This window comes from Periplaneta americana, unplaced genomic scaffold, assembly GCF_040183065.1.
Source record: "Periplaneta americana isolate PAMFEO1 unplaced genomic scaffold, P.americana_PAMFEO1_priV1 scaffold_23, whole genome shotgun sequence".
Taxonomy (NCBI): domain Eukaryota; kingdom Metazoa; phylum Arthropoda; class Insecta; order Blattodea; family Blattidae; genus Periplaneta; species Periplaneta americana.
In genome coordinates, this window is record NW_027185504.1 from 2,055,201 (window position 1) to 2,070,739 (window position 15,539).

The 15,539-nt window shown below is 35.5% G+C and overlaps 1 pseudogene; it reads right to left on the minus strand.

Annotated features, from left to right (window-relative positions):
* LOC138693834 (DNA-directed RNA polymerase I subunit RPA1-like) overlaps window positions 1-15,539 on the minus strand; it is a 156,673-nt pseudogene that overhangs the window by 62,523 nt on the left and 78,611 nt on the right.

The following is a 15,539-nucleotide window of genomic DNA, read 5'->3' on the forward strand; positions in this document are numbered from 1 at the left end:
TCCCAATTAATATTATTAATATTTGATATTAGGCTTTTATGGTTTATAATTAGCTTATAATTGTCCGAAGGTTCAGTGGCTTCTCTGCTAATACTTTTATTACTGATTGACAACAATGCAAAAGTCATATAATGATCTGTTATTGCGCTTGCATATACTCCAGGTACAAAATTTAAGTTATTTCCCGTTTTTAGGAAAATATGGTCAAGACATGAATTGGATGATGGACGAGTAATGGAATTTAAGTATTTCACGTATCCATATTCATGCATGATATTTAAATACGTGTTGCCAAAATTATCTAATCTATTTTCTAAAATTTGAATGTTTATGTCACCAAGAATCCATGTATGGTGGGTCCCTATCACCACGGCATGGCGCGTCCTCAGGTTGCGGATAGAGGAGACGGCCTCCAGATATGGAGGGTAGCTGCGAATATATTGAATAAGCAGTCGTGGACAGCCGATAAGGGGTGGTCCTCCAGCTTGGGGGTTGGGCGAGGGGCTAATAACCCATCACCGTAAAAAACAGCTTGTTACGAATTCCTACAGCAAGCCTCGGAATAGGACTGATTCTCTGGCACGACCACAGCAAAGGAATAAGGTTTTGAGATTTGGCACTTGGAATGTAACTAGTCTTTATAGAACAGGAGGGGTAACATTAGTAGCAAAAGAACTAGCTAGATATAGAATAGACTTTGTGGGAGTACAAGAGGTTAGGTTAGATGGGAATGGCATATCACAAATAGGAGATTACTTGTTGTATTATGGGGAAGGAAACAATAATCACCAATTAGGAATAGGATTCTTTGTACATAAAAGAATAAAATCAGCAGTAAAAAAGGTCGAATTTATCAGTGACAGGTTATCATATTTAGTACTTAAGGGTAGATGGTGCGACATCATAGTTATAAATGCTCACGCCCCAACAGAAGAGAAAGACGACTATATAAAGGATAGCTTCTATGAGGAATTGGAACATACTTTTGATCAGTTCCCTAGATATCATATGAAAATTTTATTGGGGGATTTCAATGCTAAAGTAGGACGGGAGGATATTTTTAGACCAACTATTGGAAAAGAGAGCCTACACGCAATTAGTAGTGACAATGGAGTTAGATTAGTCAACTTTGCCACATCGAAAAATTTAATTGTCAAAAGTACAACATTCCCCCATAAGGATATACATAAATATACTTGGACTTCTCCAGATGGATTGACACACAACCAAATAGATCACATCTTGATAGATAAACGGAGACATACTAGTATAGTAGATATTCGAACTTTCAGAGGTGCAGACTGTAATTCTGACCATTATTTGGTGATTGGAGAATTAAGAGAAAGATTATCAGTAGCCAAGCGAGTAGAGCAACAAGTTAATATTACTAAATTCAATATTTTGAAATTAAAGGACGAGGAAGCTAAGCAAAATTATCAGGTCGAAATTTCGAATAGGTTTGCCACTTTAGAAAGTTCCGACGAAGTTGAGAAAGAATTAGATGTTAATAGCGTGTGGGAAAATATCAGAGATAGTATCAAAATTGCAGCTGAGCAGAGCATAGGTTATTATGAAACTAAGAAAAAGAAACCGTGGTTTGATGAAGATTGTTGCATGGTAGTAGAAAGAAGGAAACAGGCAAAATTGAAATTCTTACAGGATCCAGGTGAGGAGAATAGAGATAATTATTTCAATGAAAGACGGGAAGCAAGTCGTACACTTAGGAATAAAAAGAGAGGTTACTTGAAGGAAAAACTGAATGAGGTAGAAACAAATAGTAAGAATAAAAACATTCGAGATTTATATAAGGGTATAAAGGAATTTAAGAACGGATATCAGTCAAGGGTAAACGTGATCAAGGATGAGAATGGTGACTTGCTTGCAGACTCTTCATCAATCCTAAACAGATGGAAAAACTATTTTGCGCAACTACTAAATGTACATAGGCCAAATAGAAATGATCGGGACGATATTGAAATACAAACTGCTGAGCCATTTATACCCGAACCCACAATTTCAGAAGTCGAAATTGCGATAGAAAATCTGAAAAAGTACAAATCTCCAGGTATCGATCAAATTCCAGCAGAATTAATACAAGAGGGTGGAAGTGCATTATATAGCGAAATTTATAAACTTGTACTTGCTATTTGGGAAAAGGAAATTGTACCAGAACAATGGAAGGAGTCCATAATTGTACCTATTTTTAAAAAGGGGGACAAAACCAACTGTGGTAACTTTCGAGGAATATCACTTTTGTTGACGTCGTACAAAATTTTGTCCAATATTCTTTTGAGGAGATTAACTCCGTACGTAGATGAAATTATTGGGGATCATCAGTGCGGTTTTCGGCGTAATAGATCGACTATTGATCAGATTTTTTGTATTCGGCAGATAATGGAGAAAAAATGGGAGTATAAGGGTACAGTACATCAGTTATTCATAGATTTCAAAAAGGCATATGACTCGGTTAAGAGGGAAGTATTATATGATATTCTTATTGAATTTGGTATTCCCAAGAAACTAGTTCGATTAATTAAAATGTGTCTCAGTGAAACATACAGCAGAGTCCGTATAGGTCAGTTTCTATCTGATCCTTTTCCAATTCACTGCGGGCTAAAGCAGGGAGATGCACTATCACCTTTACTTTTTAACTTCGCTTTAGAATATGCCATTAGGAAAGTTCAGGATAACAGGCAGGGTTTGGAATTGAACGGGCTACATCAGCTTCTTGTCTATGCAGATGACGTGAATATGTTAGGAGAAAATACACAAACGGTTAGGGAAAACACGGAAATTTTACTTGAAGCAAGTAAAGCGATCGGTTTGGAAGTAAATCCCGAAAAGACAAAGTATATGATTATGTCTCGTGACGGGAATATTGTACGAAATGGAAATATAAATATTGGAGATTTATCCTTCGAAGAGGTGGAAAAATTCAAATATCTTGGAGCAACAGTAACAAATGTAAATGACACTCGGGAGGAAATTAAACGCAGAATAAATATGGGAAATGCGTGTTATTATTCGGTTGAGAAGCTCTTATCATCCAGTCTGCTGTCCAAAAATCTGAAAGTTAGAATTTATAAAACAGTTATATTACCGGTTCTTCTATATGGCTGTGAAACTTGGACTCTCACTCTGAGAGAGGAACATAGGTTAAGGGTGTTTGAGAATAATGTGCTTAGGAAAATATTTGGGGCTAAGCGGGATGAAGTTACAGGAGAATGGAGAAAGTTACACAACACAGAACTGCACGCATTGTATTCTTCACCTGACATAATTAGGAACTTGAAATCCAGACGTTTGAGATGGGCAGGGCATGTAGCACGTATGGGCGAATCCAGAAATGCATATAGAGTGTTAGTTGGGAGACCGGAGGGGAAAAGACCTTTAGGGAGGCCGAGACGTAGATGGGAGGATAATATTAAAATGGATTTGAGGGAGGTGGGGTATGATGATAGAGACTGGCTTAATCTTGCACAGGATAGGGACCGATGGCGGGCTTATGTGAGGGCGGCAATGAACCTTCGGGTTCCTTAAAAGCCATTTGTAAGTAAGTAAGTAAGTAATGTCACCAAGAATAACATGGTTGTTTAAATCTTTGTATACTGACAAGAAGCTTTCAAAATTTTTCAGAAATTCATTTTTGCATAGTTTTGGAGATCTGTAAATTGCAGTTAGGTTAACAAGAGTATCATTAATAAGTGTTAATTGAAAATTTATAGCGTTGCAATGGGAAATGTCAATATCACTTAAAGACACTACGATGTTTTCCTTGAAATATACAACTATACCATCACATTTATTATACTTATTACTTTTAACAAATTTTTTATAACCATTAATATCATAGCCAGAGTCATGATCAAGCCAGGTTTCAGTTAGAACTATAATATCAAAGTAAAAGGAAAAATTATTAAGTAAAACACAGAGTTCGGAAAAATTTTTGTTGATGCTACGAATGTTTAAGTGAAATATTTTAAGATCTGATAGAATATTGGTAATATACTCATTGCAGTGAAGTAAATCGTTAAAAACCATTGTGTTATTATTGTTATTAAATTTGCACTGATGGATTTCATTTAATATAGTATTACTAGCCATTTTTAAGTAAATTATATTGTATAATTAAACGTGGTTACCGACTCAATAGTATTTACAAATTATTTACATTGTCAACATTAGTGATTTTACTCACGGGGCTGGCTTCATCTTTTCTTGCAAATATCTTACCGTCTCTTGTCCATACAAATTTATAATTCTTTTTGTTCGTGATTACTTGTCAATTAAGTTAAAAATTTTAGACATGATGTCTCCAGCAAAAATATCAAATTTTATCATCATCATCATCATCATCATCATCCTTCACGAATTAGGCCTTTGTAGACCTGTTTCAGCCCCATCTAGCAGTCTTCTAAAAGGTCTTCCTGGTCGACAATGTCCTCTAGGTTTATACTGCATCATAATTTTTGGGATTCTTGAATTTTCCATTCTTCTTACATGATCTAGCCAATTTAATTTGTATCTGCTGATTTTTTCTTCTACTGAGTCTACTTCCAATTGTTCTAAAATTTCTTCATTCCTTTTTCGGTCTAAAAGAGTATATCCAAATTTTGTATCGCATAAAAATACAAATTTTCAGGATAAAAATATGCAACAAAATATTTTCTGCAGTGATGTCTTAAGCATATCATTTTAATAGTGTTAAATTGGTAGTAGATGAAATGGACAAAAACTTCGTTCAAAATGTATTGAAGAAATAAATCTCCATATGTTTCTGCTAATTTGAGTGTCTTGTCCAACTCCATTAAAAACTAGAAGAAATAACAAACCTCCTGAAAGAAACTGTTAAAAAAGTACACGATACTGAAAGAAAAATATTTGCTTAGAGATTAAAAAATGGCAAGTTTAAAAACAAAACGGAAAAGTTTTAAAAAATAATCCAAACTTGTGTTTAGAAAAAATATTGAATTTGAAATTATGAGCAAAGTTGCCCAAGCTCCAGAAGATCAACAAGTAGACAATGAGAACCTGAGAGTTAATGTCTGATATCCCTCTTCTGAAGTATGTTAGACTGACTTCATTTGATATAGAACAGTCGTTTTCCCAGTACCGACTGTGTTCTGTGACAATCAACAGAGATTTTTAATGGATAATTCGGAGATATCATGTATTGTGAACTGGAACTCCAAAGACATATCAGCAATAGACTATGAGGCATGGTTAGTGAGTACACAGGCTTTTACTCTTATTTGACTAGGTTAGGATTTTTAGATGTTAGGATATTGAACATTATTATGTGAAAGATGAAAATATTTTTAATGTTTTAGCAAATATTTTTTAATTTTTTTAACACATAAAAAAATTAGTAATTCTCAATTTTTATCACCTAAAAATCCTAAACCCAATCATAACACTGACATCTGAAAGTAAGATTATTTATTTTCCAATGGCTAGAATTGACAATCAAGTCATTTTCTCTCTAGCTTCCCAGTACAAGCTAACAAGGTCCCCAGTCTGTTGTGCAGTTGGGTTTCAGGCTGGGCAGGACAGGAGGTGTTGTTTGTCCATGATTTGGTCAGGGTTATTGCACAACACATCTGTTGGAGTGGTATACGCCTACGGTGAGCCAGGCAGTCATGTCCTGACATCAACCTAAATTTTGCTACAGCTTCCTTGCGGCCTTCATATTTTACTTCCATTGATAGTTCATCAATTTTTTCTCATGACTTCCCTCTGGCAGCTGTAATATTTTCTTGCGTGTTTTCCATTTGAAATGCTTTCTTGATTTCTTCAATCTTCCTGCAGAGGTTTGATTTGGAGTGGATTATTGTTTGGATTTTAGTGCCTTTTTTGAAAAGTTGATCTGCCATTTCATTGTCAAATAGTCCAACATGTGAAGGTGTTATTATATATTGTTGTATATAATTAATTAGTTGTATGATATAATTAAGTCTGTATATGAAAATCAAGATTACCTGTTTTTTTCGCTGTGCTATGTCAGCAATAGTTTGTTCATCATCCAACATTTCTGACGAAAAATTCTTAATCACTTTATAATTGTCTGCAAGAAATGGGATTTGTTTCTTCTTCAGAAACTGGGCTTTCATGACATCTTTCCCATCTTCACCATAAGCAAACTAAAAACAGAAACGTAATATCTATGTACATTCTTGTATTCCATGTTGCACTTTCAATGCAATTGGAAAACAGACAAGAACAATGATAAAACAAAAAACTGGCTGAACATGCACATGCTTTTTTCAAATCTTCACATTATGTTTGAACTTCATAAACAGCAGTTATTATTTAGTACTTATGTATGACATGTTGACACAAAAACTGTACACACACGTACAATATACAGCACGTAGGTGAGTTGAATGAAAAACTAAAAAAAATGTATGCAAAGATAAAAACTGCCATCCACACATATACAATACATGCAGGTGAGTAATTAAGAGAAAAAAAAATGTTGTTCTAAATTCAGGAACCATTTACTCAGAAACTACTTAAGATAAAGGGCTGAAATTTTGTATGCTAATTTAAACTATATAGTTCTTCAAAATAAATGGACTGCTATTTTAAAATATTTAATTCAAGTAGTGAAAATGTGGAGAGACACATCATATTTTTATAGGACAAAATAAACGCATGGACATTTGTCACATTGTGCTTGTGTAATTGAAGAAGTACTGTTTTTATTTCCCTCATTTTTTCAAATAATATGCTTTTGACAAAGGGCGAAACTTTTGAAAAATGTGAGATTAAAAATTTTTGTAATAGATGTTCCTAACTGTTGACAATCGCAAATTTTCTTTTCCAACACACTTTTCTTTCTGCCATGTCTATATTAAAACAATGAAAGATAATTTGTTTCTGTGGCCAGCTCACAACTCACCAACATTTGTTTATCACACGGTGTATAGGACATTAGTCTGTCTTTGATAGAAACAGAAGGAAAAAATATCTTATATATTCATATTTATACGCGAAAATACTGTTAACAGCACTACCGAGTTAACTGTCATTGCGACTCAGTGAAACATACATCTGCATATATATATGTCTGTGGATCATGTTGTGTTGAAATGTACAAAAGCTCTGTTATTAAAGCAAAATAAACAATTCCTAAATTCACTGGCGAATATGCCCCAAGCACTAATGGAAAAAAGTAATGGTTTGTCAAGCATGCAGCAAACATCTAAGTGCAATTTTTATGCGTAACTTAAGTTTTGTATACATTGCACAATCTTCAATAAAAGATGCCCCTTTCCTAGTAGGCAGGCAACACATTCAGACCAACTTGTTATGAAGAAGATTACAAGGAAGCAATGACTTCGAAAACTTTTGCATCAAAGCTAACCCCGAGTACATGAGCTCTGGAAAGACATGTGCAAGGACTTGATTTCAAAAAATGCATTTCGGAATTTCTTTGAAAAATACTGCGAAAAAAAAATTTCAGAGGAACCAACATTAAATACACACTTCATTCAAAAACAAGTTGTAAGTTATTTCATCAAGAGAACCTCCCCCCCCCCAAAAAAAAAAATATATATATATACATATATATGGTGGGAGTGAAATAACCCTGCAGATTTTTAGAGTGAATAGCTCATGTTGCATGTAACAAAAAACTGTAATACCAGATTGGTGGAGAGTTCACAGTTTTCTCCGAAAAAAATGTTTTTTCCTAAATGTTTAACACCCTCTTATTTGGTAACTATTGCAAATTGGATTGTGATTCTTGTCCATATTGATAGAAAATCTAATAAAGAATCATTTATCCCTCTGTCCAGTTCAATAATGTGGGCGGTTTTCGTGTAAATTTAATTAAAAACCACTGAATGATGCAATCCACATCGCAACGTTGTAGCTAGAGAAGGGAGCATAATATAGGTTTCATATTCATTCAGAATACCCTATCATGCCTTTCAATCTGCAAGGTTATTTCACTTCCACCATATATGTATATATACGGTATATATATTCAATATACTTAACATGACAATACATGCATATTTAAATCTTAACTCTAGAGACCACACTCTTCCAATAACTACCATATTGGCAAAAATCTAATAGAAAATACTCAACATTAAAACTAAACCATGGATCCAGAGCAATAGTTACAGTCGATAGCATTAAGGTAAGAAGTCAAAAATGCGTTCATTTCTTCAAGAGCCAATTTAACTGTGTTGGGTTGGGCCTAAAAAATTGTCTGGCAGCGATAAAAAGAAGGAAGCCGTGGAGACTACTGAATTGTTACATCAGCTAGAAAAATTTGACGCCTTATTTTATTTGGTATGTTTAAACGATATTTTTGCTCTTGCAAATTCATTATTGGAAGCACCTCAGTCTCCAAAAATGGATATTAGTAAATGTTCGTCCTTCATTAAGGCAATGATAGAAAACTTTTCAAAGCTCTGAAATGAAGAAAAATTCGACAATCATGTCAAGCACTACACTTTGTAATCTAGCAATTCTATCCATTGAGAGGGAGAAAAGTTGGGATTTGTTGAAGGATCCACCATCAGTGATCGACAGATTCAGATTCATTTTCCGGGCTGAGAGGCCGTGGTCTATTAGTTGGTTTTATACCAGACGTTTCGTCTGCAACTGCGGCAGACATCTTCAGTGGAGTGGTATCCGAGGTCGCAAGACTCTTCTCGGCGTACCTGAGGCAACTGATCCTGTGTCTGGTTGTGCGAGCGTATTTATAGTGCGGCTCACGGGCCGAGGCCTGTTGTCGCTGCGGTCCGCGCCGCTTTGTTCGCTGCTCCCGTTCTGGGTTCCGTCCTTTTGTTGTAGTGGCTTCTTATCTGTTCTGTTTAGGACCGGGTACCAACACTTGTTTAGCTTTACGCCTTCTTCCTTGCGATTAAAGTTGTTGTTGTGTTTATGTATTTCGATCGCTTCTCTATGTAGACGGGGGAAGAAGTGCGTCGTCGTGCTCAAGATGTCCGTGTCCTTGAATCTAGACAGACGGACACGGACATCTTGAGCACGACGACGCACTTCTTCCCCCGTCTACATAGAGAAGCGATCGAAATACATAAACACAACAACAACTTTAATCGCAAGGAAGAAGGCGTAAAGCTAAACAAGTGTTGGTACCCGGTCCTAAACAGAACAGATAAGAAGCCACTACAACAAAAGGACGGAACCCAGAACGGGAGCAGCGAACAAAGCGGCGCGGACCGCAGCGACAACAGGCCTCGGCCCGCGAGCCGCACTATAAATACGCTCGCACAACCAGACACAGGATCAGTTGCCTCAGGTACGCCGAGAAGAGTCTTGCGACCTCGGATACCACTCCACTGAAGATGTCTGCCGCAGTTGCAGACGAAACGTCTGGTATAAAACCAACTAATAGACCACGGCCTCTCAGCCCGGAAAATGAATCTACATCTATAGACTCCGGCCGTGAAAGCCTACACTGCAAAATCGACAGATTCGTTGCTAGGAAATCTCAACAGCTCCAGTTCACCTTACGAAGCCTTTGTATAGATATGCCTTGCATGGTTGTTTATCATAATTTTGCATGTTATTAAATAAGACTTCCGAGAATGAGTTTCAAGAGAGTTAACGGCAGCGGCATTGTCAGGAGATGGCTCAGGTACTTTCAAAACCCTGCATATCTGACCCACCCAAAATAATTAGTCTGGCTACACCACTGCTCGTGACCAGAATATTGTACGAAATGGAAATATAAAAATTGAAAATTTATCCTCTGAAGAGGTGGAAAAATTAAAATATCTTGGAGCAAAAGTAACAAATATAAATGACACTCAGGAGGAAATTAAATGCAGAATAAATATGGGAAATACCTGTTATTATTCGGTTGAGAAGCTTATTTCATCCAGTCTGCTGTCAAAAAAACTGACAGAATTTATAAAACAATTATATTACCGATTATTTTGTATGGTTGTGAAACTTGGACTCTCACTTTGAGAGAGGAACAGAGATTAAGGGTGCTTGAGAATAAGGTGCTTAGGAAAATATTTGTGACAAAAAAGGATGAAGTTACAGGAGAATGGAAACAGTTACACAACACAGAACTAGACACATTGTATTTTTCACCTGACATAATTAGGAACATTAAATCCAGACATTTGAGATGGGTAGGGCATGTAGCACGTATGGGTGAATCCAGAAATGCATATAGAATGTTAGTTGGGAGGCCGGAGGGAAAAAGACCTTTGGGAAGGCCGAGACATAGATGGGAGGATAATATTAAAATAGATTTGAGAGAGGTGGGATATGATTATAGAGACTGGATTAATCTTGCTCAGGATAGGGCAACAATGAACCTCTGGGTTCCTTACATGCCGTAAGTAAAATAAAAATTATAAATTATGATTTATTTAACGACGCTCACAACTGCCGAGGTTATATCAGCATCACTGGTGTGCCAGAATTTTGTCCCACAGGAGTTCTTTTACACGCCATTAAATCTAGGGACATGAGCCTGTCACATTTAAGCACACTTAATGCCATTGACCTGGCCAGCATAGAACCCGCAACCTCAGGCACAGAAGGCCTGCGCTATACGAACTGTGCTACTCAGGGCGACACCACAGTCTACTATATACAGTCGCGATGCTCAATATGTAGTAAAAATGCAAACATGGGTAGTTGCCCACCACTAGGATCGCTACTATCGCCTCATCATCGCAGATCTCTCTCCTAGTAGGCAACAAAATATGTTACACTTTCGTTGTGTTCTTTTGGAAAAATTAACACCTTCCTTCCATAATTGAAATATTAAATGGATAAAGTTAATTTATTATTTTAATGAAGTATATTAAATTCCACCATAAACTCGAAGATACCTGCAAGAAATAAGTTAATATAATTTTTGTTTGTGCAAAACGAACTGAAATTTACTACAATCGCTTCACTCATTCAAAATTATAGCGATAATTAACTATGAAACCAATAAATATTAATTTGCATTTCCCTTTACAACAATAATAATGGAAATATGAATTAATGGAGTAACTTACGTGTACCGGTACTTGTAGTGTAGGCTTACGTAGTTAACAAAGTGGGATGAGGTTAAGCAATAATAATCACACCAGAATTGGAAATAAAATGTGATCAATAAATTTTATTGTAACAGACTTTTTCTACGTCTCTAGTAAAGCAACAAATAAAAATAACAACAAAATTAACAGCTATAATTAAAAACATATCCTTTGAAAAAAAAAGTAGGCCTAAGCAATAATAATCCCACCAGAATTGAAAATAAAACGTGATCAATGAATTTCATTAAAACAAACTTAATTTTTCTACGTCTTTAGTAAAATAACACATAAAAATAATAACAACATTAATACCTACAATTAAAAATATATCCTCTGGAAAAAAAAGTAGACCTAGCCTTTATTTCTCTGGAAATTTAGCAGCCTAAGTGACAGAACTTTAACTGGTATCTAATGTCCTTTCGGTTAGACTGAATCATTTCATTGTGAAATTTAAGGATATAATGTATTCTAACAGTCACAAAGAACTTCAAAATTAAGAGTTTTGTTTCTGCACAGCATTCTTGTGGAAACCCAGGAACCTTTCTGAATCTTTCGGAAATCGGAAAAAGGATAACTCTGGCCTCTTTCTCTTACTGTTGCTACAATTTATAGCACTACAAACGTCTCCTCCTTGTCCCATATTATTATTCCAATTATTATATTTTAGCCATTAACATTTTCATTACAACCAATAACGAACATTTCACAAGCATCAATGTGAAATACGCAACGAGCTAGCAATCGATGGAAATACGACACAGTCCAAAGTCGACCGTGGACAGTCTATTGTTTCTAGTTGCTAACCGCTTGGAGTGCTTTATCACGAGATTTGCAAAAAAAACCTCAAGCTTCGCGACTTTATATAGTAGACTGTGGCGACACTGTAAGTAAGTAAACCTGCTACAAAATGTCATCCTTACTGCTATCCATGTTCTTAGAAACATAGCACTTTTTGAAACGCTTCACAGCCAATACTGATCCAAGCTGTAAATATGTATTGGATCAGTACTGTGCACTTCGTTTTTTCCAATTTGCTATTGGCTATTGGTGTCAGAGCATGGTCCGTTTAAGCAATAGTCTTCAACCTTCCTAAACACCCTGGTGTTCTATTTCAAGCACAAAATGGTTGCATGACTGAGGAATTTATGGTTGACTGCTTTAGGTTTGTTGTAAATAAAGCCTTTAAGGACAACATGTGCAGAGTATATGGTCAGTTAGTATAGTCTGCACGTCCTATAAGGTAGACTTCTTTTATCACTGAAAAATGCTAGGCTGCGATTACAATATTATAAGAATGGTTTTCACACAGCTGTTTCTGTGCAAAAACATCGTAATAGATTTGGACCCATACTGCAATCATCATTACCGATATCATTTTACTTTTGAAGAAATGAATGGTGACTGCTGTTCATTGTCATACCTGCACTACAGTGCCATCACTGTCTCTAACTGTCATGTCGTAATGAACTACTAAACCTTCCAAATGTTTAACTAAGCATCTTTGGAGATATCCACTCCTACTGGTTTTCACAGCTCTATCAATTAAACCCTGAAAATAAGAAATGATTGTGTTTAAATACATACATGAAAACAAGTATCAGTATTCTCATGAATACTGTGAAATATTGTGGTTAAATACATACATGAAAACAAGTATCAGTACTCTTTGTCCCTTGTGGCAGCTCACGAACAGTGAGATTTCTAAATTCTGTAACAATTCTTTCAAACTGCTCTAATTTCTGTTGTAGCCATGACAGATCCGTGATTCTTTTTTTTTTTTAAACTGCTGAATTTAAGTTAGTGCATGGCCTGTAGTAAAATGTAAGGAATGACGTTTGAGCCTACCTGGGGCCTCTTTAAATCTGCAGTGTTGCACTAAAATGCTTATTTCTCGAAAACCATGTATCAGTTTTACATAAAATAAACACATTCTTAACCTAAAAACCTAAAGAATTAAAGTACAAAATGAAGTCAAATTTAAAAGTGACAAAATTGATCATTTTTGGTCACTGTAAGTGTCCACTCATACCTGAACTGTTGAAAAAGGCGTAAAATGAATAAGAAAAAAATGTGTCACGTTTATAATACCAATTTTTTTATTCATACCTCTCTTCCAGCCATACAATGGAAAAAAAATTCCTGTGGCTTGATACCAGTCATGAACCTTCCATCCACAAAGCCTCCGGCTCTTGGCGATGTGTCGTAGCGAGGAAAGCTGGGGAGTGCCTTGCCTGACGCCATGTGCGGAGGCCTCTTGGCTTCCAGTTCAATCTGACCCAGCAGGCAGGAGATCTGCATAGCATTCACAGCTGAACCCTTGGCACCAGTCTGAATCATAAGCTGCAAGTTATTGCGGGGAAATCTCTTCAAAAGCCCCCCTGGAATGCACGCCCTATAGCCAGAACAGATTAAATGATGTTAGCACATTTCAAAGTTTTTTTAACCTGTATTTAATTTCAAATTGTAATTTCATTAACATACAACAGTTATATGCTGTCGACTGATGCTAATGTGTTGGTTATGAACAAAACAAATGATGTCAACTCGTACAGTTCGGACTGCTGTGTGTAGTCGCTTAAATTTCAGTTCTTGAGGATATTTACCACTAATAATTTTTTCATATTGATTTATATTAAAATATTGAAATATGCCACCTACTTTTTTATGTTTTAATTTCACATCCACGAGTTCTGACACAGGCTTTCCCACAGTTACAATTTCGCTTTTTCATTGAAAGAACGGCAATCAAATTACTTTTTCAGAATTTCTTCTATTGTGTACTTATTTTAAGTCATTATATGACACTCACCCTTCAATTTACACTTTTGCATCAATAATGAAACACTATTCACTTCAATTTTTACATACCAATACTCTTGGAATTAGAAATCACCACCAAAGCACATCTGCTTAGCGCCTACTGGACCGACACAACAAACAATCTGTGGAGTGCAATAACGAATACTGTGTTGTTGTGTGGAGTGAAATACCCATTGTTGACGGGAGTGTTTAAATTCAGTTATAGAAAGTCATTATTGTTGTGAATAAAAGTTACATTATTGTTTGAATTAAAAGTCACACTATTAATAAACGAAAGCTACAGTGTTTCAGAAATATCTCACTGAAACATACCTGTTTACTTTATTTGTGTAGTCATCAAGCAAATTCTTATATGAGCCATCAATAATTGCTCTTCCTATGGCTTTGTCCTGATACACTTCATCCATTTTCTGATTCATCTCTTCTCGTGATGTTGTTTCTGGAAGGTTAAGTGCAGTTTTCACAGCAGTGTCACCTATCTGAAAATTGTGAGACATAAGTTCATTAAATAAAAATTATTTATATATAAAAAGATTATACAATCTTTGAAAAAAAATCTTTTATACTATAGCATCAAATATAAGAGTGAAGGATTTTAACATTCATTTATGGAGACGATTTTGTACAAATTCTAAAAATCCTAAAATATAAGAAAGATGAAACAAGAGGATGCAAGAAAACATCTTTAAAAAGCTATGTCAAATTTTATATTTACTATTTTAACTGTTATATTTGCAAAACTTTTCATATTTACATTATATAAAAAAAAGTTAATTTATAGCTCTACTGATGAAACCTGATCCTTGTTTCTGCATCATTTTCCACTTTTAGTTGAAAGGAATACTGTCACAAAGTAAAGTAAAACTTACATTTCTAGCATCTCTAATGATATTGGACCTCCACTTTTCTGCAGCATCCACAACAAGAATGTCTTCAACACCAAGTGAGAAACCTTCAATTTTTAGAAAAGCATTGAAAAGCTTTGCAAACGAATTCAACAATGCACCAGAATATGTTCCACCATACAGCTGGAAAACACAATGAAATATAAACAAGTTTCTATTAACAAAAATGATCAGTCAAATATAAAGCAAGAACAGTCATTTTTCACCATTCAAAAAGTTGTAAAGTAGCATTATACACCTAAGCTTGCTGTGTATCTTCAAATCTCCTCACAGCACAGTTTTTATTAGCATGGCACCATTAACTAGTTGGATGTATTCAATACCGTTACTAGATAATTAACTGATAGTTTTCGCCCTTCCTTCTGATTTGTAAAACGAATTCAGCCAACTATTTTCATATTATCGCAAAATTTGAATTGCATGCTTTTGTTGTAATTACACGAGGGTGGTTCGATATGTAAGGCACAGATCCGACTCATATCAACATATTTCACAAAATCTGGGGCAGGGAGAGGGGAAATAAAACAAACATTCCACACAGTCACCATTAAGATTCAAACAAATTTAAACATTCCTTCACAGGGTTTTCCTGTCCAAGGAAAATTAAATTATGCAAAACTCCAGTTTTCAATGTGTTTTAACCCTTAAATAATTTTCTGGATAAGAAGTTCTTGAATGGACCAAAGAGGTGAAAATCTGATGGTGCCAGATCAGGACTACGAGGTGGATGCAGCAGAAATTCCCACTTGCACTTTTCCAAGCTTTTGCCTGGTTTGATGTGAGG